The 25,257-nt window shown below is 42.7% G+C and overlaps 1 protein-coding gene across 10 annotated transcripts in view; it reads left to right on the top strand.

The window, feature by feature from the left end:
- NRG1 (neuregulin 1) overlaps positions 1-25,257 on the top strand; it is an 818,450-nt gene that overhangs the window by 733,167 nt on the left and 60,026 nt on the right. The gene's annotated exons all lie outside the window — the stretch shown is intronic.

The raw sequence follows: 25,257 nt of genomic DNA, 5'->3' as shown, positions 1-25,257 counted from the left end.
AAATAGTGAAATAGTGACGCACTGGGCATAGGGGGTGGTGTGGTCATATACAACAACTATATGTGGATGATTGCAATGAGGTAAGACAGTGAGACTAATGAGGCAGCTATTGCAGTAGTCCAGGTAAGAGGCTTAGGGGCTTGACAAAGTGGTATTCATAGGGGTGGAGAGAAGAGTTGTATAGGGAAAATACAGCAAAATCTAGCCATGAGAATACAGAATTGAGGATAATGCCAAGATTTGGAACCAGGGAATTTGGAAGGGTGATGCCATATTTTCCAGAAGTAGAAATGTTTGGTAGCGGGGGTAGGTGTGGGGGACATGCCATTCATTGAGTTATCTTTTGGAAACATTGAGTTTGAAATGTCTGTGAAACATGTTTGAAAGGTCCAATAAATAATTGGAGATTGGAGCTGAGGAGACAGAGCCAGAGGGCTGGAAATGCAGATCTGGGAGTCATGGCTTTAGAGATGATGATTCAAACCAGAGGAGATTGATCAGTATTTGACTGTGCTTCCACACCAGATTTCTAGATGTCTTACTTGTCTTTCACTCAGATTCAACATCATCTCCTTCCTCATTTATATTTATACTCTGTATAAATTCATTTCCAAAATATTGTGCCTGGTGGGTAGAGAATCCAGATTTCTGCTTTTCTTGTCATTTTCTTGCCCATAAAATGAGGCCAGAGTGGGGTCACAGCTGAGAGATACTGCAACAGAGTAAGGTGTTTGATAATGCACAAAAACACATGCATAGGGAATATAAAGATCAGTATTAAAACTTATTGGGCAGCTAGGTGGCACAGTAGAAAAAAAGCACCAGCCCTGGATTCAGGAGGATATGAATTGAAATCCACCCTCAGACACTTGACACTTACTAGCTGTGTGACCCTGGGCAAGTCACTTAACCCTCATCTCTTCTCTCCCCCCCCCCCCCCCCATGCCAAGAACAAGCACAAGAACAACAAAACTTTTAATTGAAATTTCTATGTTCAAATGCGAGGGGATATAGTCTTGGATTTGAACTGGGTTTCAAATTATCTCTGTCACCCATTACCTGTGCTTCTGTAGGCAAGGGACTTGGCCTCTCTGGGCCTCAGTTTCTTTTAGATGGAAGGTTAGACTAGATGAGGCTCATTTCACTTCCAGCAACTGTTTTCTATATCTCAACTTTCAATAAGGCATGACTGTGTCAAGAGCTTTTCAAAAGTCAGAAATGCCCAAGAAATTTAAAGAGATAGAAATATGCTTATAACATTCAATGGGTGGACAATGACTACTGCATGTCCAGTGCCCAAGGCCTTTTCTTACATGGGAAGCTGACTTCTGAATGACAGAACTTGCTTTTAGGAAGACCTGAATTCAATCCCTGCCTGTCATACTTCCTAGCTGTGTGTCCCTCAGCCTTTGTAAAATGGGTTTGATATTAATAGTACTGACTTCCCAGAGTTGTTATGAAGATCCAATGAGATAACTTCTGGAAAGCATTTTGCCAACCTTTATATGCATGCTAGCTACTATTACATGTGAAGGTATGTATGTACATATGTGTTTGTGTTCATATGTGTGGGGCTTGCATATATGTTTGTTTGATTCTGGATCAGCTCCATAAAGAAATATTCTTGATAGAGGCAGATGCTCTCAAGAACCGTGGCATTTCTGGGTGTTCTAACCAGAAGCACAGAGAATGAATATCTTTCCTATTTTTTTTCATTCTCTGGGTGTTTTCTGTCACTCGAGCCAATTTTTGGTGTGGTTAAATGAATGTAATTGGGAGGAATGAATACAGCAGTGGGTGGGTGGGTGTTGTGGGCAGGGTAGGGTTGTAGGAATGCCTTCACCAGACTGTGCTGTGTAGTAGTCAACAAAAGAGACCGAAATGAAGGACGAGAGGTCAGATACATGTTTAGTTGTGCTGCTGCAGCAGCAAGAATAGTCTCTGTATTCCTGTTCCAGGAAAAGGAGGCCAACAGGCTTTGTGAGCCATAGTGGGTCTCCCTGGGGAAGGACTCCCACCAATAGGAAGACTGCCAGTCCTCTCACAGTGCTTCCTTAGTCCTTGGGGAGATAATTTCATAGCACCTTCCCTCTGGCCAGAGCCCCAGAGCTTTCGTTTGGTGCTTGTGATCAGACCTCTTCCTATATTCCCATCAATCCATGCAGCCAGCCAGCCACTCACCAGCTGCTGACTCAGTACTCATTTGGTGGCAACAAAGCTGAAGTGCTCTTGCCCAGCTCTAAGAGGAATTATAAATGCTCCAGGTCAGAGGGCACAATAGCAAGAGCAATGCTTCCCCTTCCTGTCCCTCCTCCCCAACTTCTCTGTGTATTCATTTGTTTTGAAATAACCCTTTTGCAAAGGCCTTCTCCAAATTGGTCCAGTTGTGACTTCAGGAACTGGAAGTTAGTTGCCTTGAGGCAATGATCTGCTTTTCTTACCCTTCACCAAAAGAGCCACTTCTGTCCATCCTTTTGGTTTTCATACATATGCTTCTCACGAGACAACACATGATCACAAGGGGAAATTAGAAATAGGAAAAGGAAATCGCTGCCTATTTGGAAGAAAAATTGAAAATAAAAAATAAAGAAACCCCACAAAAACATAGTTCTTTCCTAATTGGGCAGATCAGACAGAAAGAGAAATGATTGTCTGTTGGATAAGCTTCCCTCAGCTGGATGTGTCTTTTCAACAACTTAGCCTTCACTGAGTTTCCTTTGACTTCCAGGAATATTGCCAAGGGATCAAATATGTTCCAGTAGACCCCAATAAATGCCATTGATAGGTACAGGAAGGATGGTGAACTTTGGCCTTCTTATTTTGCAAAAGAACAATTGTGGGTCAGTGAGTGAGGGGAAGGGAACTTATTCAGAAACACAAACACTATTTGTCATATATGCGATTTGAACTCAGATCTCCCTATCATCACGGACAGCTCTTTAGTCACACCTATGTTTTATCTTGTTTGGTATTGCTTGACATAATAAGCATTGGATAGTTATTGTTCATTTGTTCATTCATTCAGCCAGTCAGTCTGTCTTCAGTTTTGTATGAAAACCTACCCAGAAGAAGGAATAACCCAGAAAGATGAGTCTTCCCGACTTCAGGCCCAGCACTTTAACACACTGTGGTGCCCCCTAGTTGCCTCCTCACTGACTGAAAGGAGCCAATCATGTACACTGGGGTTTGAGAAGAAGGAAGTGAAGCATTCCTATTCCCTTTCAGTGTTAGAGGAGAATATTGCTGTCAAATGACCCCCAGCCAGAAGGGCCCAATGAGACACCATGAGCCTAGATGGAGAGCATGTGCTTTGACTCTTGTGTCAGAGGCCATGAGCCCATCCAGCAGGCTCTTGCTAAGGCAGCTCTGGGAATGGATGTCTTCTTTAATTAGAGCCTGGGCTGGCTCTGGCACACCTGATTCTCATTTAGGAGAAGCAAGCAGCAGGGATAAATAGCACCAAATAATCCTGGGATCAAAGTTGTTCAGAGAGATTAATTACAAACCCCCGCAGCATTACAACTCCCAAGGCTGCAGCTAGGGCATGGGAGACACTGGGGGGCAGGAGAGTGGGGAATGAATGCGTGGGCGGGCATTGTGGTCAGAGTTCAGAGGGGTGCTGTCTCAGCAGTGGTCCGGAGCAAAGGAAGAAGCAGGAGGGCCCACTGGCGTTGGATCACCCTAGAATGACTGATCTGGGCTTGGGGTGCCAAGGACAACAATGGGGCTTTCTTCTTGGGTATTTGAGACCAGGTGGTGATGCTAACAGCTCCTGTTTTTACCCATCATAAAGATGTAGGGAGTCATTTCTTCCCAACAGCCTCATGAGTCTAAGAACTGTTATCTCCGTTTGGCCAATGAGGGAGCTCTAGCTCAGGGTTGTGTATGGCACAAGCCCAGTTTTGCCTGTCTCCCATGGAAGGCTCATGCATTGAAGAGCATCTGTGGGTAGCCCAGAAAAGCCCAGCAATCCTCTGGCTCCTGTCTCAGCCACAGATGGGCTTCCCAAAGCTGTGAATGATCCAGCACACTGTGAGAAGGAAGGGCCATGAAGAAAATTGTGAAGCTAGACACAAGATCCCTTACCATTGGAAATAAGCTGCAGGCCTCTGAGTATATCTTCTCAGACAGGAGTTTCGCTGATGGCTGGTGGAGTCCCATGGACTTTTGTCTCCCAATAGAGGACTCTTGGTGCTGGTCATCTCAGAATGGGGTGCCACCACAGGCTCTTTTCTGTCTGAAAGAAAAGAAATGATACCCCTTTGTGGGGTGTATCTGAGGGTCTGCATGGGTAGGTAAATTCCAGGGTACCCCATAGGCTATTGTTCTGAAATAAAGCAGAGGGCAAGGCATGGGGAAAATTAGGGGAGGTCACGTTGACTCAGCTTGACTCCAGAAGCTCAGCTTTTGTCTGCGTGCCTGCACATCTTACCCCAACCCTGTAATGCATCATGTGGTCCATGGTGGGCCTGCTGGGTTCCTTCCTAACTCAGCCACATCATCTAGGTCCTGCCAGCTTCAGGCTCCAGCACTGGATATCCTTAGGGCTTCATCTATTCCCACCCCAAAGCATCTTGGATGCTCCTTTATACATCTCCAGTCTTCTCTCCCTTCACTCTTTGCTTTTTGTCTGCTTGTCCTTTCCCCAGACCATTGGCAAAAATGGCATGTGGGTGTGAGAGATGGGGAGGTGGAGGGAGAGAGAGAGAGAGGTGGGGGAAGAGAGAGTTGTTTTAGTCAAGAAAGGTGAAGGTGGATTAGTTTATATTTTCCTGTCTCCATTCTAGATTCTTCCCACAATAAGTACTGAACAGAAGGAAATAAGATCTCAGGGAAGATGGATGGGGCATACATTAAGAAAGAAAAGGTTGAGAGATCAGAAAGAAATGTGCTGGGGTGGGGGGGAGAAACCAGAGAGACACTCAGAATAGCAGAGTCACTAAAAACACATGGGAAACTAAACCCGCCCTATTCTATCCTCCCTCTTGAACCCCTCCCCTGGAGTATCTTTGTGAACACAATTCTTTTCACCTGTAATGCTCCTTCCCCAAGCCTGAAAAAAGACCAAAAGAATTCTCTCTATTTGTTACTCTTCATGCTACCTAAATGCTACCTGCTTCATGAAGCCCTCCTAGTTTTCCCCAGTAAGATGTGCTCTCTTGTTTTCTAACTCTCTCATGCCCTTGGGCATGCCTCACTGAGGGTCCTGGTGGCATTTTTCCTTGTGTTCCAGTTAATCATATGAGTATTTTATTTTCATGTGAGCCCATCAAGGGTTATGGCTATAAAATTACAGAGCAGAGATACATTTCATGTTGGAAATTGGCCTGGATGGCTGCTCAGTTTCTTCTACCTCTCAAGCGTCATCATTGTGGTTTTTCCATCTTTGTGCCCAGCATGGGGCACAAAGGCCCAGCATGGGGCATTTTCCTTCTTGGGTATATGTAGCCTGTACGAGTGAGTGTGAGAATGACTGTTTCCTTGGCAGATGTGACAAATGTCTGGAGATTGATCTCCATCTCCAGGGTTCCAAGTTGCCATGCATAAAAGGACTCCCAACTTTTTTTTCTCCTTGCATATGCCTTAATGAAGTACATGACATCTCCAGCAGCCCAGCCTTAGAGCTAAATAAATATTATCCCAATGAATCAATCAACCGACAAGGGTTTACTACAGGTCTGCTATGTCCCACTCACTGTACTGTGCAGTGAGTAACAAAATAGTGACTGAAACTGGTCTTGCCCTGGAGGAACTTCCTTTCTATCACTGTGGTTCCCTGAAGTCTATCACTTCTACCATCTGGCGTAGAATTTGCTGCTCCTTCATTCAGCTGAGTGACATTGAGAATAGACTCTCTGCATCTTCCCCCCACCCCCACCCCAATGGGGCAACACCTATTCCAACAAAGTCTTTCTGAAGCTCAAATGAGATAGGTGTGTAAAGTGCTTTGAAAGTGTTACATCACTCACTGTGTCCTCGTAATCAGTTGTCTCCTCCTTTTATTCTTGTGAACATCTTGATGAGATGACACTCAATTCACATCCCAATATGTGCCCAGAGCCTCAGCTATTTTTTTAGGTTGAGGACAAGAAAGCCAGATAACATTTTGATTCCCCATGGGGCTGGAGATGAAAAAGACCATCATCACCAAATGTGAGCCCACTACATGTGGAGATCTCCAGCTCCCCAGATTCTTTTATAGTGTGCTTTCCCCAGGAGGACTGGGGCTCCATCAGGTTTAAACAAAACCAGTTTTGTGGCAATAGTAAGAGACTGGAGAGCTCTCAGACCATGTGTTATTCACTAAATAAACCTGATGTGCTCTAAATGACTCCCTTTGCCAAGGCTTATAAACAACATAACGATGAATGGTGGAGACTCCTTCTAGGACAGGTGTTTGGGGAGAGTTATTCATGAGCCTGTGATTTCCTGGATTGTGCTCTCTCCATGCCCCCCTTGGAGGGGAGCTGGGATGGTGGTGGGTTTTAGTAAATAACCTAGGGGCAGTTTCTCTGATAAGGACCTCATTTCTCAAATACATAGAGAGCTAAGTTAAATTTATAGAAATAAGAGCCATTGGGCAGCTAGGTGGTGCAGTGGATAAAGCACCAGCCCTGGATTCAGGACGACCTGAGTTCAAGTCCAGCCTTAGACACTTGACACTGTGTGACCCTGGGCAAGTCATTTAACCCTCATTGCTCAGCCAAAAAATAAATAAATAACCTAATCTTATGTCCTTGGATGGGGTTGGGGGGCGGGGGGACTCCTCAACCTCACCTAATGACAAGGAAAGACAGTTTTGTTTGAATTCATTCAGTGGCCTAATGTCCCCACCCAGGCAACATCTAGCCTCCCTCCGTGGGGGAGGCAGCAAGGTCCAAGAGGAAGAACATTGGCTCCTAAACCAAAGGACATAGGTTCCAGTTCCACTTCTTATATAGACTGTCTGTGTTGCCTAGTGTCAGGAAAGTGACCCACAAGACAAGCAGATTGTGGGTCTAGATGCAGCATTAAGGCTTATAAAATAGAGGGAGTGACCATTTGCCCCACAGTGCTTGGAAAGGGGGAGAAGTAGACTTCAGGAGAGGCACCACAACAATGGGAGGAGAAGGTTCTTATGCATACCCACTGAGGTCATTGAAGGACAGCCCCTATTATCCCATTCTAGTCACAGCTCTCTAGCACATAAGTGCTAGGCACTAAGATAAGGCTTCTCACCCCCAAAGAGAGGGCACTACCAAATTGACCAGGATGCTAAAGAATGCTAATTGAACCCCCACCAGTTCCATGTACAGGTCTTGTCACCAAAACCAAGAGCCTCCAATTGCCATGCTTCCGGGATTATTGCCACAGTTTGCTATTGGCCTCCAAGTTTGGGACTGCCTTGCCCCTCCCTACCATCATTTCTCCCTTTTCTTTACTCCCAGGAAACCTGTTCTTGTGTCTGTCTCCATCCTGGCTGACCAAAGTGCCCATGACTGGAAGGCCAGGGGAATTCGCCCTTCTGGTGTTGAAAGCTGTGACATTCCATCCAGGGGGGCTCACCTTCCTGGAGGAGTTTGCCCTGCCACGGCGGGTCACCTACTTTCTAGGGGAGTTGGGACCGAGGGCTGGCCGAGGCCGGGAGGTGGCAGAGCTGAGCAGGGATTTGGGCTGTCCCACAGGGAGCTCTGCAGAGCTAGCCTGCCTTCTGGAGGACCGGCTACTATTGAGGGCTTTTTCTGCCTCCTCAGGACAGGGTCAGAATGTTATTGCTGACTCTAAGAGCCTTAGGTGCTGCTAGCCCCTGGCAGTGGCTATGGGGATTGACTCAGTGTAGTTGGATTAGTGCCACCTCTCCCATGGGATGAGAGTGAATCTGTCTCATGGAGCCTCTTGGCAAAGCCAATTTGTCCAGCAGCACACACTTGGCAAACACATTGGATGCCCACATGCCTGCGTTACAGCATGAGCCCACTGTGCAAACAAGGCAATTTTGAGGTTGGGTAGAGTAGAGGGCAGTCTTCCCTGGACTTGGCTTCCATCCCACCTAACCCAAGGAGCAGGCTGTCCCTGGTGCAGCATGAGATCTCTGGTGGAAGTGACTGTCCTCTCTTTGAAGCAGGATTCACTTGTCTCGAATCTTCCTCCTCCTTGCTGGTCTTTTCTCCTCTCTTCAGTTAAATTTTCTTTCCCAGATACATGTTTTGCAGTGGGTCCAGCAGCGCCTCTTCATATCAGTCATTCTTGTCTCAGGATTTAAATCCAAGGCTGCAGATGTTCAAAGTTAGGGCTTGCCAATATTTGGCTGAATGTGTGTTTCATCACTCCATGCAGTAGATTTACAATTCAGGGTTCTCTTTTCCTTAGGAATATGACTTTTCTTAGTGACTATCAGCATTTCAGAGTGTCCAGTGTATTTAACCTTTGATCTCCAGAAGAGAGCCACAAATAGGAATTCAGAAGAGACTCTGATGGAATACCACGAGGCTACTGCCATGGAGCCTCCAACTGGAGGAGAAGGAGCAAGGCAGGGCCTGGGATGGAGGTCTTCCAGCTTATACCCACATTTTGCAGTCAACAAGATTCGGCCCCCCAACTCTCCAATCATTGGAAGGAAGGATGGGAAGTGAGGAGTGGGAAAGGGAAGGCATCAGTATTTTTCCCTAATACCACAGGGCTGAGGCATGCCACAGATCTCAGCCCAAGGACATTAGCTATCTGGGGAAGGAAATGCATCCCCATGTATTTTTGTTCAATCAGGCAGAGCCCCTGGAACCCTGCCTTAGTTCCAGTTCTACTGGAAATGCTTTCCAGGTTCACCTTTTGGGACAGGTTGCACAGGGGCAACTTAGAAGAAGACTTGTTTCTATCCTACTGAGTTCCTGGGGGGAAATGGTCTCATGGATCATAAGAGTGCAATGGATAAGCTCCAACTCTGCACGGCCCTGCCCCCACTTCTCCTGCAGTTGTAGCCTGCCCAGCAACAACCTCCTGTGTTTTCCCCAGGCTCTCCTCCCTCCTACCCCCATGCTTAACCCAGGTGCCAGATTTCTTATTTATGACTCTCTTCTGGAGATCAGAGGTTAATAGGTCATGAGGAAAGGAAACTAGTCAGTATAATGCAAACATAAGAATCAATACTGACCAAGACCCGAATGCAATTAGGAGATGACTAAGAGAAGCCAGCCTTTAAGTAAGTACAGTGTAAATAATGATGGTGGCTATGATAATGATGAATGGAAGACTTGTAAGCATTTACATGTAAATGTACTTGAAGGTGTGCAAAATTAATTACAGAACTGATCTGATCTCATCAAATTTGATCTTCACAAGAGCCAGATGTCATTATGATTACCATGGCACAGATGAGGAAACTGAGGCTGAGAGGATATTAAAGAACTTGTCCAGGGCCAAATAGCTAGTAAGCATCTGAGGGAGGATGTGAACCCATTTTTCCTGACTCCAAGTCTAGCATAAAGTACAGTGAGTCACATGAGCACCTCAACAACACTTAGCAGTGGTGCTCAGTGACATCATAAAATCATGGAAAGCGAGCTTACAGATAACTCTGTCCATCCAAGTGAGGAAGATGGATGCTGGGAAAGTTTTAGGGTTTTGTGTTTGTAAGTCTTACTAAAGCATAGAATGGGGAGATGGTTTATTAAAAATCAGCATTACCCAATATTGGACCCAGTATTCAGGGGCTATCTTAGATGGACATTCTCATGGTTCCAGGTAGGACTGCACCTTTGAATTTCAAGGTCTGTTGGGCTGGTTCTTTTGGAATAATAACTATTATTATTATTAATAACAATAATAATAATTTTTTGTTGTTTCACTTATCTCTATTATGGTTACTATCACCTACTTAGGAGGAGATTTTAAGTAGAGTGAATCAAATGGTCAATCACTGTTAATTGGCTGGCACTAGGGAATGCAGAATGAAAAGGAACATGGTCCCTGGCCATCAGGAGACAAGCCATGCATGGATAGGTATATACAAAATACATTTTAAATCAATAAAAGGTGACTTTGAAGAGAAAGGTATACTTGGCACTGGGTTGTTAATGTAAAATAGCCCAATAATGAGATAACCAAGTTAAGTCAAATGGCTAACCAAAGGAATGTCCTGGTGTTCCCAGCCAGTGTCTGGATGCTGAAGCTTGGCTTGGCTTGACAGGGAAGGTGGTCACAGAGTGGGATGATTTGGATAGAAAAGAATGTTTCAGTGTCTGGTCCAAGAGTATGTGCCAATCTCTTTCTCCCCCGGCCCAGTGGAGAACCAGCACTTAGTGGAGGACAGTTTTCTATCATGGAGATCGAACTTACAGTGCTGTTCTCATGTCTGAACCAACAGGATGTGTTGACTATCTCTGATTATGGTATGTTCATGTTTTGGAAAGTGTAACCCCCACAGTGTGTTCCCAACTGTTGAATCATCTTAGACTGTGTTGTGAATTAGTTCTCCTTCAAAAATTCACTAATCAGGGTGTGGGTTTGTTTTTTTTTTTGGTGGGGAGGGGATGTGAGTGATAGAAGGGGTACATTTTTTGTTTTTGGAGTTCAGAAGCCCTCAGGTCTCTTTATTGGGCAGCACCTTCCCCGTCATCTGGTCTTCCTCTGAGCTGCTCATTCTTTGTAGTCCTTCATTCCTCATGAGGATCATGTTGTTGTTTTTATAGTGTATGTTTTTAATTCTGCTCCAAGTATTAGAGTCATAAAGTTTCAGAGTTGGAAGGGACCTCATAGCCCTACTCATCCAATCCAGCTTTTTCTGGAACAGAAAATCCCTCCACCATATCTCTGATAAGTGGTCATCCGGCTTCTCTAGGGAGACACGAAGTCATGGCCTCCTGATATGGTAGACCATTGTACTTTGGGTGAACTCTATGAAGACTCCCTTGCACCAAAAGAAAAAAAACACATGGCAGATACTCAGTTTCTTGGAGGTAGATGGCATACCCCTTCCGGAGCCTTCCCTTTTCCAGGATAAACCCTCTCTGGTTTTCTCAGTTCCTTTGTCAAGTCTGCATTTAACTTGACCTCCATGTTTTCCAACCCCTCAGTGTCATTCTAGAAATGTGGCCCCAGAACAGAACACAGATGCGATCTGACCAGAAAATGGAGAGTGGCATTTTTCAATGGTCATTGGGAGAAGTAAAACAAAAAGTTGGCTTAAATGAAATGTTGCCATATCTCTCATTAGGATTTTTATATTATTTATTTCCTTTAAAAATAATTGGTATTAATATCTTTTAATATTACCTTTATTTCTGAATGCATTCATCCCCTACTCCTGTGTACATGAATAGTTGGTTAAAAAAAATGAAAAAGCAATTATGCAAAACGAACTGATGTGCCAATTACATCTGACAGTGTATGCAATATTTCATGCCCAGAGACCACCACCTCTGCAAAGACCTGAAGGAGATTTTTTTTTTAATCTCTTTCTTATAAATGCATAGGATAGAGTTTCTTTTTGGAATTGTTCTTCATATTTACATTTGCATTGTTGTGCTCATTTTCCATTGCATTCCTCATTGGCTTAGTTCACATTACATCTGTTCATCTAAACCTTCTCATACAGATCAGAATTCTCCATGTCCACTATTTCTTACATTATTATAGTAATCCATTACATTAGTAAAACCACATTTGGCTTAGTTACTCCCCTGTCACTGGCCACTTACCAGAACACATCCTCCTATGAATCTTTGGTAGTTGTAGGAACTTTATCTTTTCTTGACTGCCACAAGTGGCTGGTGCATCCTTACCACTAAAGTTCTGTGTTAAGGGAGGGGTATTAACGTTTTTAATGGGCATAATTTTAAAAAATGTAAATGGTATAAACAATTTCATTTTGTAAATCTCGATTCTAATTTGCTTTTCAGAATATATTTAGCTTGCCTATCTTTATGTTGTCTCTTCAACATTATTTCCATCTTTTATCATTTTTGCCAATTTGCTGATTGTGTGGTGAAACTTCAGAGTTAGTCTAATTTGCATGTCTCTTATTTTTGGTGATTTGAGGCAATATTTCACATAGTTTTTCTTATTTTTCCAATATTCTCTTGAAAATTATTGATATATCTTTTGACCATTTAGATGTTTGGGCATGGACCTTGGTTTAATATGCTGTTGTTATTTTCCAACATATTTTGAATATCAGAACTATATCAGAAATGATTTGAAATTTTTTCAATCGGTCAGCAAATTCCCCTTTCCTAGCTGATTTGAATTTATTTATTTATTTGCTTGTTTGTTTATTTATTTATTTTGGGTGAGGCAATTGGGGTTAAGTGACTTGCCCAGGGTCCCACAGCTAGTAAGTGTCAAGTGTCTAAGGCCAGATTTGGACCCAGGTCCTCCTGACTCCAGGGCCGGGGGTATTTCAGTTAATTTATCTTTTGGGAGTTATCAAACTGTTTCGATATTGTGTTTAATTACTTCCCATCCTTCTTTATTCTAGATATTCCATTGATCCACTATTTTAAAAACATTTACTGTTTTGTAATATAAGTTGAAATTTCAAAGTGCCATTCTCCATATTTTCCCAAACCTTGCCATTATCCTCTTTGAGATTTTAGACCTTTTTTCTCTTCCAAATGAATTTTGTTGTGATTTTTGTCTACCTCTATAAATTAACCACTTAGTTATGTGATTGGTATACTACCAAACCTATAAATTAAATTAGGGAGTATTATTTTTACTTTTGCTATATTGGATTATGTTATATAATATATAAATATTATTACATAATTATGTAATATACACTGTATATGTTATTATTCATAATAGCAATAGTAATACTAATAATATATTGTTATGCCCCTATGGTGGCCAGTGGATAATCCTTCAATTATTTAAGTCCTTCACTTTTCTTATAAAACAAAAGAATCTATTCTAATTATACTTGAGTGTATCCTGGTATATTGACTCCCAGATATTCTGGAGCCATCTAAGTGAAACAATGGACAGATCACATTGGACTTGATAAAAGGGAGACCTAAGCCTAAATCCTGCCTTAGACAGCTCCTATTTATATGTCTCTGGGCAAACTACTTAACCTCTCTTGGTTTCAGTTTTGACACCCATAAAAAAGTTAATAAGAACAAGCCAACGAACTCATTGGGAGGATCAAATGCAACACCATCTAGGGTATCCCAAAAGTCATAGCTTAAAATTGCATTAGGACTTTGTTTAATGTTATTAATTTTATTGGTTAATGCTGTGATGTGGTAATCATTGTATCCCTAGTATAAATGAGGACAATCTCTAAATCTCTACAAATGCCTCACTGTCACTCTGAGGTTTTAGGCTTCCTCCCAACCACATATCTCTATGATGTGTGTGAAAGCAACATGTAAAGTCATCTTTCCCATGGGCAGATGCTTTTGAGCAAAGGGGCGTCTTTGCCAAGCACATTGTAAGACAATGGAAGTGTTACAGCATGCGAGCAATGCAGCCTCCTGGGCTTCCTCTCTCAGCTACTCCAGTTGTCCCTCCCCACACTTTCCCTTCCCAGAGGGTTAGGAAGCTGAGAGGTTAGACTTGTGCAGGGTCTCCTGGTCAGTATTTGTCAGAGGTGAGACCCAAACCCCAGGCCTGCTGGCACCAAGGCTGGGTCTTCCTCTCCTGTACTACAATGCTTGTCAAGTGTGGAAACGTCTGGCACCATATTGCCTCTCACATGTGAAATATGTCTGTATGTATCAGAGCTCTATAAATATATGTCTGGATATAGATTTATGTATGTGAATTTGAATAGAGTCATCTCCATCATTATGTATTTATGTAGATCTCTTGATATATTACATGTATATTCAAACCATCTGCCTCAATCTTCTAAATAAAGCCCATCTAAGCATGTACATAAGTATAGTCACGGCAGCTTTGACTTAATGTCAGGGATATCTACTGTAGCTCGGGCCAGCTTGCTGCCTTGTATTTTGCAGGGAGACGGCTGATCTCCCTGCTTTGAACTGTGGACAAAGTCCAGAGTGAAAAACTCTGGCAAGTTCTTCAGAATTAGAATGCTGGGACCAAAGCCCAAGTCACTCTGTGGGCTTATTGGGACTTGTCCTGCCAGCTAGCAGACTACTATCGATAGATAGATAGATAGATAGATAGATAGACAGATCAGATAGAATGGACAGATGATTGATAGAATACATGACAGATAGATACATAGATAAATGATAGACATGTAGATAGATGATAGACATATAGACATGATAGATAGAATAGCTAGATACATAGAGATAGAATGGATAGATATGCACATAGATGGCTATAGATAGACACACACACACACACACACACACACACACACACACACACTCTGTAAAAAATAGGCAGTGAGTGGATGGGGGGTGGACCTCTGGAGTCCCTTTCAGCTCCAAATCTCCTATCCTATGTCTTCTCCAACACTAGCTTTTGGTGTGTGTTTTTTTCATGCCCCCAAAGTCTTCTCCAACACTAGCTTTTGGTGTGTGTTTTTTTCATGCCCAACGTTTTCAGCTCATTTCTGACCTAAGTGGGGTAGAAAGGGTTTTGTTTATTTTATGATAAGGAAACTGAGACCTAGTGAGGTTCTGTTACTTGTTCCAAGTTAACCAAGTAGTACCTTAGAGGCAGAACAGGGATTTGAACCTGCATCCTCTGCCTTGAAATCCAGAACTCACTGTCTTCTCTATCTCGAGGTGTGATGTCCTTTTGATTGCCATAGTGTCAACATCAGGCAGAAGCTCTACCTTTTCCAAATGTAATACAAACAGTTGTTTCCATGCGGAGTTGTTAAGTATTCTTCTGTCTTAGACAACAGTAATTACAAACTAAGCAGCATTTCTGAATAGGAACAAAAGAAGGGAAATTGGGAGGGAACAAGACAACATAATATTCATGTTTGCAATGCTACTGGAGGATAGACCCCAGTTGTATACACAGAGAGATGGGAAGGATTCTGTAGCATCTCTGCAAGCTCCCAGACAGGGTCATGCTGTAGCTTGGCAACTGGGTTTTCAGAGGGCAGGGGCCCAGCTGGTGCAGCCCTATTCTTCTCTAAGCTGGCAGGATCTGAATGTATTTGATTGGGAGAGCTGGGTCCTGGAGGGCAGACCGCATTGGGGAAGTATGAGGCCACTGGAAAACCTTTAGTAGGAAGAAGTAAAGGTGGGAGAGTAGGTTAGGTGTCTCCCAGGCTAAAGCTTATGCCTCTGGTCCAAAGGCTAACTTGACCCACCACAGTTGTTTGGTGACACTGCACCCCCACTGAAATGGGAACTCCTTGAAGGCAAGAATTCTTTTTGTCTTAAATTGGATGGTCAGGGCTGAGCACTAAGCCTGACCCCAAGTGGGCATTTAACAAGGGTCTCAGCTGTGCGAGTGAGCTTTTGCCTTCTTGGGCCTTCATGCCAGTTTCCTTCAGTCCATTCTCCAAGCCCACTGGCCCACCATCTCCCCTTTTCTAGCATCCCTTCTTTCACAGTTAGAATGTAAACACCTTGGGGTCAGGGATTGTCTTGATTGTTCTTATGTTCCTACTGAGAAAAGCACCCAAGACTCACCATGATGAGACAATGGACAACTCACTTAACTGTAAAATGGAGATAATGATAATAACACCTGTTTTGAAGGTCAAATCAATATTGTATGTGAAGTAACCATCAAGTGCTGTGGAAATGTGTATTTTAGGGAAATATTTCCTTCTGGATAAGATCACTCTCAGACTCATGGCTCTAAACCAGGTCACACAATTCATGTGTGATGTGTGAAACTGAAGTGGGAACTGTCCTCCACTGCAGCCCTGCTTCCAATGGAGTTGTCCCAAGGAAGGGGACCTCTCACTTCCTGTTGGAGGTGACAGTGATGGACTGGCCTAGAAACCCAGGATGACACCAAATGGCATCATTCAATTAGAGCATCTGGCCGAACTGAAGACTGCTGAGTTAAACAGCTTGCTTTGCCTAGTGATTAACGCAGTCAAAAAAACAGTATTGGGTTTGAGAGGAGCCTTTGATGGAGGGAGTGAGTGAGCTATGTGAAGCATAGTTTTCCACTAAATGGAAATGTTCTTGTCAGGCCAAGGGATGGGTAAGAAAGTGAGGATAGGAGCCAAACCTTTGGCCAGCCTCAAGCAGATGGCCCCTTCTTCTCTAACACATTGTTCAGGGCTTCCCTCAGGGGGGTTATGTGATCTTTTTGCTGTTAACACCATTTAGGGTTAACATCTACCAACAACTGCATGTGTGCTCTGAAAAAATAACTTTATTTCTTCATGATGAAAAAAAGTTCCATGATATACAATTGCACAGAATCTCATAGTTATGTTCAAAGCAGATGCTCTTTCATCCAGATTTGTCACAGAAGGGACACTGACATAGATTGAAGCCTGGCCTCATCACCAAGCCCAGTACTGTGGCACCCGTCCTAGGCTGCTCCCAGCAGACTCCTGGATGACTATCTTCTCTGTTGCCATCCCACGACAATGATTTCTGACACTATGGAATATAAAAAATCTAACGATCAAGTTTGGAAGGGCTAACTCAAACTAGGGCATTTCCTGGGAATCTCAGCTATCTTTTCGTTAAGCCATCCAGCTGTCAGACTTCAGAATCCATGTGGCAGATGATGAGTCTTGGTTCAGGTGGAATGCCTTTAGATTCTTCTTCCTGTAATGGGAAGAAAACTCATTTGTAACAAAAATCAATGAAATATGACTGTTTCAGGGAGATTCTCCTGAGTGTCTCCTTGAGGACATTTATCAGAGACTGTTAGCATCTCAGAGGTGACCTTGGTCTATCCCACTGCCTGCCATCTCTTTCCTTTTCATATGGTCTGACAATTTCTTTCTTTTTTTGTTTTGTTCCAGATAGGCTCAGGGAATCTTAGGCTTTTTTGTGTCATGGACCCCTTTTGACAATCTTAGGGAACACAACACTAATATACATAAGCTTACAAAGGAATCCAATCATACTGAAATCAGTTATTGAAATGTTGGGGATAGAGGGAGATAATGGATCCCTGGTTAGAAACCCGGAGATAGAGCATCTCTGACAGGTATTCCTGTCTTGTCTTGTCCACAAGAGACCTGCAAGTAAAGGGGTGTGGCTTTAAACATGGCAGAAGAAACAAGCCACCTGGGGCTCAGCAAAGTGACCCAGCTGGGAATTCTCCAATTCATTGCACAATAGAAAAGAGGCTTCTCTGTTTGCATTGCCCCTGCTTCATTCATTTCCACCAGCAGCAAATGGAGCCTCAATTCATGGGGTGTTGTTGTGTGTCCTTCATTCTCTGAGTGGACTAATGAGATCAAGAGAGTGATGTCTTGACTTGCAAGTAAATGGTATTTGAGTGAGGCAGAGTTACGTTTAGTCATTGTCAGCCTCATTGTCTCTTCCAGAGTCAATGAAACCCAGTGACAAAACATAGGTTAGGATGACTGGAGATGGCCCCAGATATAATGAGAGAACTTGGACTTTTTAAACTAAGGTCTTTCCTGGGTTTTAGTCTGTCTAAAGCAACACCCTTAAGTGGTTAAAGTGATTGAGAAAAAAAGATGGTCTTAGTGTTCCTTCACAAAAGAATCATTCTGAGAGGAGAAGACACTCAGATCTTGCCACCTCTTCTACATGCACACCATGTGACCCTGTTCTGAGCAGAACAGGAAATCATCCATGGGGTAAGTTAAGGAAGAGTGAATGAAGAATATTCCTTCTGAAGTCTCATCCAGCCTGCTGGAACATCAGTTGTATTCTTTGTGCGTTCTCTGACTGCCTCATAAAGCCTCCCACAGTATTAAAACCAGTGTGCAGCTGGGCATGTGAAAAATGCCAAAGCAGAGGGAAGATGCCTGTAGCAGTGCTTGGCATTGATGGGTTGTAATATTTTTTTGGCCCAAACCTATGCTGCATTTCCATTGAGGAAACTCCATCTATCAGTTCAGGTTAGTAACTCTCCTGCCTGAATTGACCATTGCTTGGGGGCTCTGAGGCATTCAGTGACCTGCCTAGGGTCACATGGTCTTCGTGTAGAAGAGGTGGCAAGGCCAGGTTCCATCTACTGGTGCCATGCTGTCCAGCAGTTGTCCATTTAGTCACATCCAGTTCAATTCAAGCAACAGGGCAAAAGCAGCTGCTCTGTGTATTTACTGTTCATGACAGAAGCCTTTTGTCCTGTGAGAGCATGTGTGAGATGACTCTAATGCCAAGTGAATCAATATAAATTCAAAGTCTTGTTTGAAGTGCCCTGAGATATTGAGGCAGAGAACATGTGGTGGAAGTCAATAGAATGCAAGTTCCTTGTAGGCAAGACCTCCTTTTCATCTCTCTATTTTTGTCCCTTGTGCCCAGCAAGATGGCTTGCACATCGTAGCTGCTTAATAAATTATTGCTGAATTGAAGGGAAATCTTTTTGTTAACCAATATGAACGAACATTTGGAATTTGGATTTTCTAATTCTTGTATGATTTAATTTGATTAAAGGTTAATTAACGCGCCAGCTAGGTGGCACAGTGGATAGAGCACTGGCTCTGGAGTCAGGAGTACCTGAGTTCAAATCCAGCCTCAGACACTTAACACTTACTAGCTGTGTGACCCTGGGCAAGTCACTTAACCCCAATTGCCTCACTTAAAAAAAATGGTAAATTAACCTCTTGCTATGGGTGAGGTATTATAATGGGTGCTGGGGATGTAGAAAGATGCAAACTAGCAAAGTCCTTGTCCTCATTGGGCTTATAGTAGGGAATGTGCATAGGACACCAGGTGGAAGATGATGGGAACAAATGAAAGATAGGTCAAGTACTCAAGGACAATTTAAAGGGAAAGAAACCACTTTTAACTGGGATAGGGCAAAGAGAACTTGGCAGAAGCTGAAACCTCTTCTATTTTGTATTTCATTAGGCTCTGCTTAGGAAAGCTGATTCATCTGTGTGATACCAAACATAGGTGAGAACATTTTCCAGTGATCTTTAGCAGTGAAACTCAGAAGTTAGCCTGCAGGATTTCTCACAAATCACATGTTTATTGTTTCCATAGATTGGATCTATCATGCCTTTCCTTTTTGCTTGTCAGCTGCTATTAACTATTGTTTAATATAGCCAATAAGGAAATGCCTCCTAGTTAGATGATCTTGGATGCACAGGAAAACCATTAGTGGAATACCACCTGGCATCATGAGGGAAGGGGACAGAGTTCCCTTAAGGCAGATGGGGGCTTCCCCACTTTCTCCATCAGGGCTTTTCTCTTTGAATGGACCCTTGTGAGCCACACTTTTAGTAGTATCTGGTTGTGCCCTAGGGAACCAACTCCATCAGGGTGACAAAGAATGGTATCTTAGCATAGCTCAAGGCTATCTGGAAGTAAGGCACACTGTAGTCTGTGGTATACAGAAGCAGGTTCATTGTAGCCTTTTATTCACTGTCATCTGTCACCAGCTATTGATAATGCTCTTCCAAAATGCTTCTGGTATAGTGCCTTGGGGCTAATCTGTAATTGACCAAATATATCACCAAAGACTTGTTCCAAGCCTGGAATGAGTCAAGGAAAGTAGTTGAATATTATCCAATGGAGTGAGGTCCCAAGGATGAGGGGATATGCTGGGAAGTCACATGGAGGCTTGGACAGGACAAGGCCTCTCTCTGGGCTCACTCTGAGTCTTTGTGACACTGCCTGAGTAAAGGAATTCTCTGTTCACCCAGTGACAGAGCTCTTGTTCATGCATCCTGCTGAGCATGGTGAAGGAAACCCTTCAGATTCTGACACTGAAAGATGGAAAAAGGGATCATTCACCTCCCCCAACCCCCAGCCTGGGGCAAGCCCTTCATTTTATCATGAGTAAAGGATGCCCAGAGTGTGAGTTATTATTGAGTTGACTTCAATGGGACCTAGACAAGATCACACTGACACATCAGTGATTTTTTTTTAACCAAAACTGGCATTCAAACCTTCCCCCTCCTCAGGTAGTCCCACATGGAAACTCTAGCTATGTAATCAGTTTCCCTGTGAATCATTAGGCCCTCTCTGGACTGTTCCATTTTTTATGGGCAGAATTTTTTGTTGCTGTTTGTATTTGTTAGACTGCAGGACCTTTTATGATTTGCCAGCTGCAAAGCAAACTGCAGGAGCATCAAGATGATGCTTCAAGAAGAAAAGATGATGATCCAAGTGCCTCAACCTTTCCATTGGGAACTTGGGAAGAGAGTCAGAAAATCAATGAGGGAAATATGAAAAGAATAGATTCTGTCTTCCATCAATGAAAACAGGAGGCAAGTGAAAAATTATGTTAGTGAAGGTCCTTACTACTTCCTGGTCCTGCAGACTGAATTACATAGCAGCTATGAGGCACAAAGAAGCACGGGGGAGGGGATGGGGAGGGGATGGGGAGGGCAGTTGGAGGGAAGAGACTGGGAAGGCTGGCTCTTTGTCTAGGACTAGCTGAATAACAAAAGGAAATTTGGGTTGCTGTATCTTTAGGAATCCAGGACAGGGTGTTCAATGATTTTCTCGACTCCCCCCCCCCCCCCATACACTTAATTACAATAGTCACCTATTACTAGACAGGTCTGAATGTCTTTACTGGGAAATGACTCAACATATTTCATCATGGGTCTACCCATTTTCTTTAGAAGTGCTTGGCTCAGGGCCAATTTTCTTATTAATGTTAGATTGAACCTGCTGAACTACTTTATATATAAGTTTCCTCTTAGAAATGATGGTTAGAACTATCTTAAGTGAGAGCCAGAACCAACTGTATTTGTCTGTCACATGTTCTTTGAATAATTTGATGGAAGGAACAAAGTAAAATCATTTTTAAGGTAATGATTGACTTTCCATGCCATGTTACAACTTGGAAAACACTTTGCCCACATTTTAGGATTATGTGAGTAAAGTACCAGAGGTATTGTTACTCTCAGGCTAGCAGAGGGGAAAGAGGCTCAGATTATGAAGAGATATCCCATGATCACCCATCTACATGGCAAGTTTTCTTTACAATTCTATAAATTATACCAGACTTCCTTTACAGAAAGTGAAAAATGCTTTACACATAAAATTATATTTACTTTAATTTCCAAGAAAGATAAATTGACTCCTATAAGCTTTGAAAAAATAAAGAACAATTTGGCTCATTAAAGGGCTTGATATCATTGGTGATATCTTTTTGCATTCTAAAGCAATGAAGGGTGAAATCTACACAGATCCTCTCTCAAGGTAGTGTCTACTTCTCATTTGAGAGTTGAGATAATGTGGCTTAGCCAAGGAAGCTTACCCTGGTTCAAGTCATTCCTAGCCATTTGCCTTTTGTGCTCACCTGTGTGTTACTTGGATCATTTTCTCAGTCTCTTACTGTCTAGTTCTTTCCCAAATGTGGCCTCTGGTTCAGACAAAGAAAGATTCTTAAGAATTTGACTGGTTTAAGAAGGCAAGTTGAAAACATTGAAGTTTCATTTCCAGTCAGTGTCTTCCAGCAAGTTGGTAGAGAGATAGATAGATAGATAGATGTTTTGTAATTATTGACAATGTTAATTTGAAGATGTTTAGGGTTGAATTTTTCAAAAGTATATCATTCTTGTAAAAAATCTGATCTCCAGACAACCAGAACTGCTTACTTTCATTTGACAAGTGAGGAACTATGGATGTGGGATCTGTCAGTTGGTTTTGCTGACCTGCTTTTTCTTTGTTATAAGGGAAGGCTCTGTGGGTAAGGGAGAGGGAGGGACATATTTAGAAATAAAAGTGATGTAATAACAAAAATACAGCAATTTAAAAACATTGCAGTTCACATCAGAAAAGATTCAAGTTTGAACATTTCACTAGTTATATAAAAATAAATAAAGAAAAGTAAATAAAGGAATAAGTATACAATGGATAGATGGTTATGTGAACATACATATTCTATGATCTAGCCAGGTTGACCTCTCCACCTCCCATGTCAGTACACATAAGCCATCCTCCATGAGTGGAATAGTCTCCCTCCTCATCTCCACTCCATCTCCCAGCTCCCCTCAAGGCTTATGCTGACACTCCTTACTTCCTGCTGACTACTTTATATTTATGTTGTGTATACATATTGCATTTACTCACTTGTCAACATGCTGTATCTCTCCTTCCCCCTCCAGTAGAATTTAAGTTTCTTGTGGTCAGGGAGAACATCATTTTTATATTGATATCTTTAGTACCTAGGACAGTGCTTGGCCCATAGTGCTTAATAAATTTCACCCTTATTCCAGCTTCTGCATTATGGAACCATTCATTCCCATTTCCTTTTTCTTTCATTCTCTTTTCCTCTTTTTTTCTCTTACTTTTCCTCTTCTTCTTCCTTTCTTGCCAGTGCTAGGAAAAAGTTGAAGAACAATAAGACATCCATATCTTTCAGGCATGAGCACATCCTGCCTCGTATTTGTCATTTACAAGCAGGCATGATTGAATGGAGGTCCCAGCACATTTGATCCTTTCTCTGTTCTATCTTTAATTCATTCACAGATGGCTAATAAAAGGCAAAGGAAGTTTCATCAGTGAAATTAGTAATCTCTTGTTTATGGTGGAGGAGAGGCACTGAAAGCCTGTCATTCTAGATTTGTAGTCTTTGGGATAGACTTTCTATTTTTTTTTTTTTACAGCTATAGAATTTATTGGTCTCCCTTTCTTAAGGGGAAAAAAGACTGTGTTATTGTATAACATACATATATGCGTGTGCATTTATGTGCATACACACATGTATGTGTACATAAAGATATTTACACACACACACACACACACATATATATATATATATATATATATATATATATATATATATATATATATATATATATATATTTCAATGATCAGCCCAGACATGCTTCTGTAACAGTTACTTAGATTCCCAGTTGTTCTTGCTTTTAACAGGGTATGCCTTTGTGGAGTGAGCGAGTGCTGAGTGACTGTGTTCTAAGTGATTTCAAATGTAGTTCTCAAGAACACATTTTTGCCAATATTATTGTGTATCAGTCTCCCCTCACTCCACATGGCACCCAAATTGTCACTTGTGTCATCCTATCTCCCATCTTGGTGCTTTTGCCCACGCTGTGCCTCATGCCTTGCTTGCCCTCTTCTCGTTTCCCTGAACGTATGCCAGGAATTAATCTGAGGGCTGGGTATGCGAATATTGAAGTTAATTGAAGGCAGGGGCCCATTTTCTGTGGTTGTATCCTTGGCACGTAACATGGCACACGCCACTTTCTAAGTGCTTGCTGAATAAATGAGTTTGAATAACCATGGATGTGCCAGGCAGGCCTCTTTTCCTCCTAATGCTGGTAGTCATCAGCATTATGATTGTAGGAAAACTTCAGATCATAATGTGAGTTCTCCTAAAGTGCAACTATCTTCTGTGGGAGTTGGTGGGATCTCTTTACAGGAAATCTTGAAGTAGAGCCTGGCTGACCACTATCACTACTTCTACAGCAGTTGGAAGCTTGGATCACTGTGGACCCTTCCAGCTGGAAGACTCTCTGTGTGTTGCCTCCCTCTCAGCCAACCCCCAGCCAGATCATCAGTTGCACTTCTCTACTAAAGACCAATAAATGTTAAAGAAAGCATTTCAGGGAAAGGTGCTGGCTCTCTCTCCCTCTCCCTCTTTCTCTCTCTTCCTCTCTCTAACCCAGAGGCAATCTCAACAAACTCTAAAGGGTTATCTTTTTGAGAATTTGACTCCAGGGGCTTTTGAGTGCCTACCTCAGGACTGATCTGTTCTAGGAGGAGCTGCCTCTCCATTTACAATTGATATTGATTCTACAATTACTTTTGTCTCTGGACCCTTGACCCTATCAAGGGAAAAGCAAGAACAAGGGACAAATCTACCAACAAACTCCCTGTGTGTCTGAGGTCCTTTGTCCTATTAGAGCAATCAAAGGATAGAGTTTGGTTCCCCCAAATTCCCCCACTCCTGCCCTTTTCCTACAGTTGGATGGATCCAGCCCCCCAGACAGGGGGTTGGGGCATTTCCAGCCCCTCTGCTCAGGTTGCTAGCTATTAGTTGTCCTTTAAGGCAGCTATGCTGTCTGGTCACTGCTATGGCACCAGGCAAATCCGATTAGCACTGCTTTTCCTTGGGATTAAGCATGGATTTCTCCTTTCAGTTAAAGCCTTGGAATATGGATTCCTCAGGATCTTTTTATGGAAGGGAATCAAATTTTAAAAAAATGTCTATGCTATGGGGTTTGCCTGGGACTAAGAAAAATAATTGTGTCTGTTGAATGTGCTCTCTTTCAAGGGTGTGTGTGTGTGTGTGTGTGTGTGTGTGTTCCTTAGAGGATTGGGGGTGGTGGGGGAATAGACTACAAATGCCATTTTCTGCCTTTGACATCCTTTTTTAGATTGTGCAATTCTGGCATTTTCTTACTTTTAAAAAAATGTGACTTTAAAAATATTTGTAGTTGTTAAATTTCTACCCTTCCTCTGTGTTGAGAAAGCAAGTATGTACATTAAAGTACATGTACATTAAAGTAAAATTCCTACACTAGCCAATTCCCACCCCCCCCCTCCCCAATGTGTGGTCCCTTTTCTCATGTTAACATAAGAGTAAAGAAAAAATAGGGAAACCTGAACAATGGCAGATTTCTTATCCTCAACAATGTTTGCATTTCTCTTGTCAGTCACATTTATTCCCCTGAAGGTTTCATGACAGATAAGGGCAGTTAGGTGGCAAAATGGATAGAATGCCAGCCCTGGGGTCAGGAAGACTCTTTTTTTTTTTTGATGTGTGTGTGTGTTTTTTTGTTTGTTTTGTTTGTTTTTGTTTTTAGTGAGGCAATCAGGGTCACACAGCTAGAAAATGTGTGTTAAGTGTCTGAGGCCGGATTTGAACTCAGGTACTCCTGACTCCAGGGCCGGTGCTCTATCCACTGCGCCACCTAGCTGCCCCAAGACTCATGTTTCTTAATTCTAATCCAACCTCAGACACTTAACTAGTTGTGTGAGCCTTGGCAGGTCACTTTACCCTGTTTGCCTCAGTTTCCTCATCTGTCAAATGAGCTGGAGAAGGAAATGGCAAGCCACTCCAGTATCTTTGCCAAGAAAACCCCGAAGGGGGTTATGAAGAGTTAGGACTGAAAAATGACTGACCCTCTTGCATCTGATTAATGAATGCCAAACATGTTTTAAAGCCTGTCTCAAGTAAGTTTCCCTCCCATCAGCACCTTTTCACTAGCAGGTATCTTTCCCTCCCTAACCTCATGGGGGCACTGTGTTCACCTCTCTTGTTATCTGTGTCTGTGTCTGTGTCTAGTCCTGAGCCCCATAA

The sequence above is a fragment of the Dromiciops gliroides genome, chromosome 6 (assembly GCF_019393635.1).
Source record: "Dromiciops gliroides isolate mDroGli1 chromosome 6, mDroGli1.pri, whole genome shotgun sequence".
Lineage (NCBI taxonomy): Eukaryota > Metazoa > Chordata > Mammalia > Microbiotheria > Microbiotheriidae > Dromiciops > Dromiciops gliroides.
This window is presented reverse-complemented; position numbering and strand designations above follow the sequence as displayed.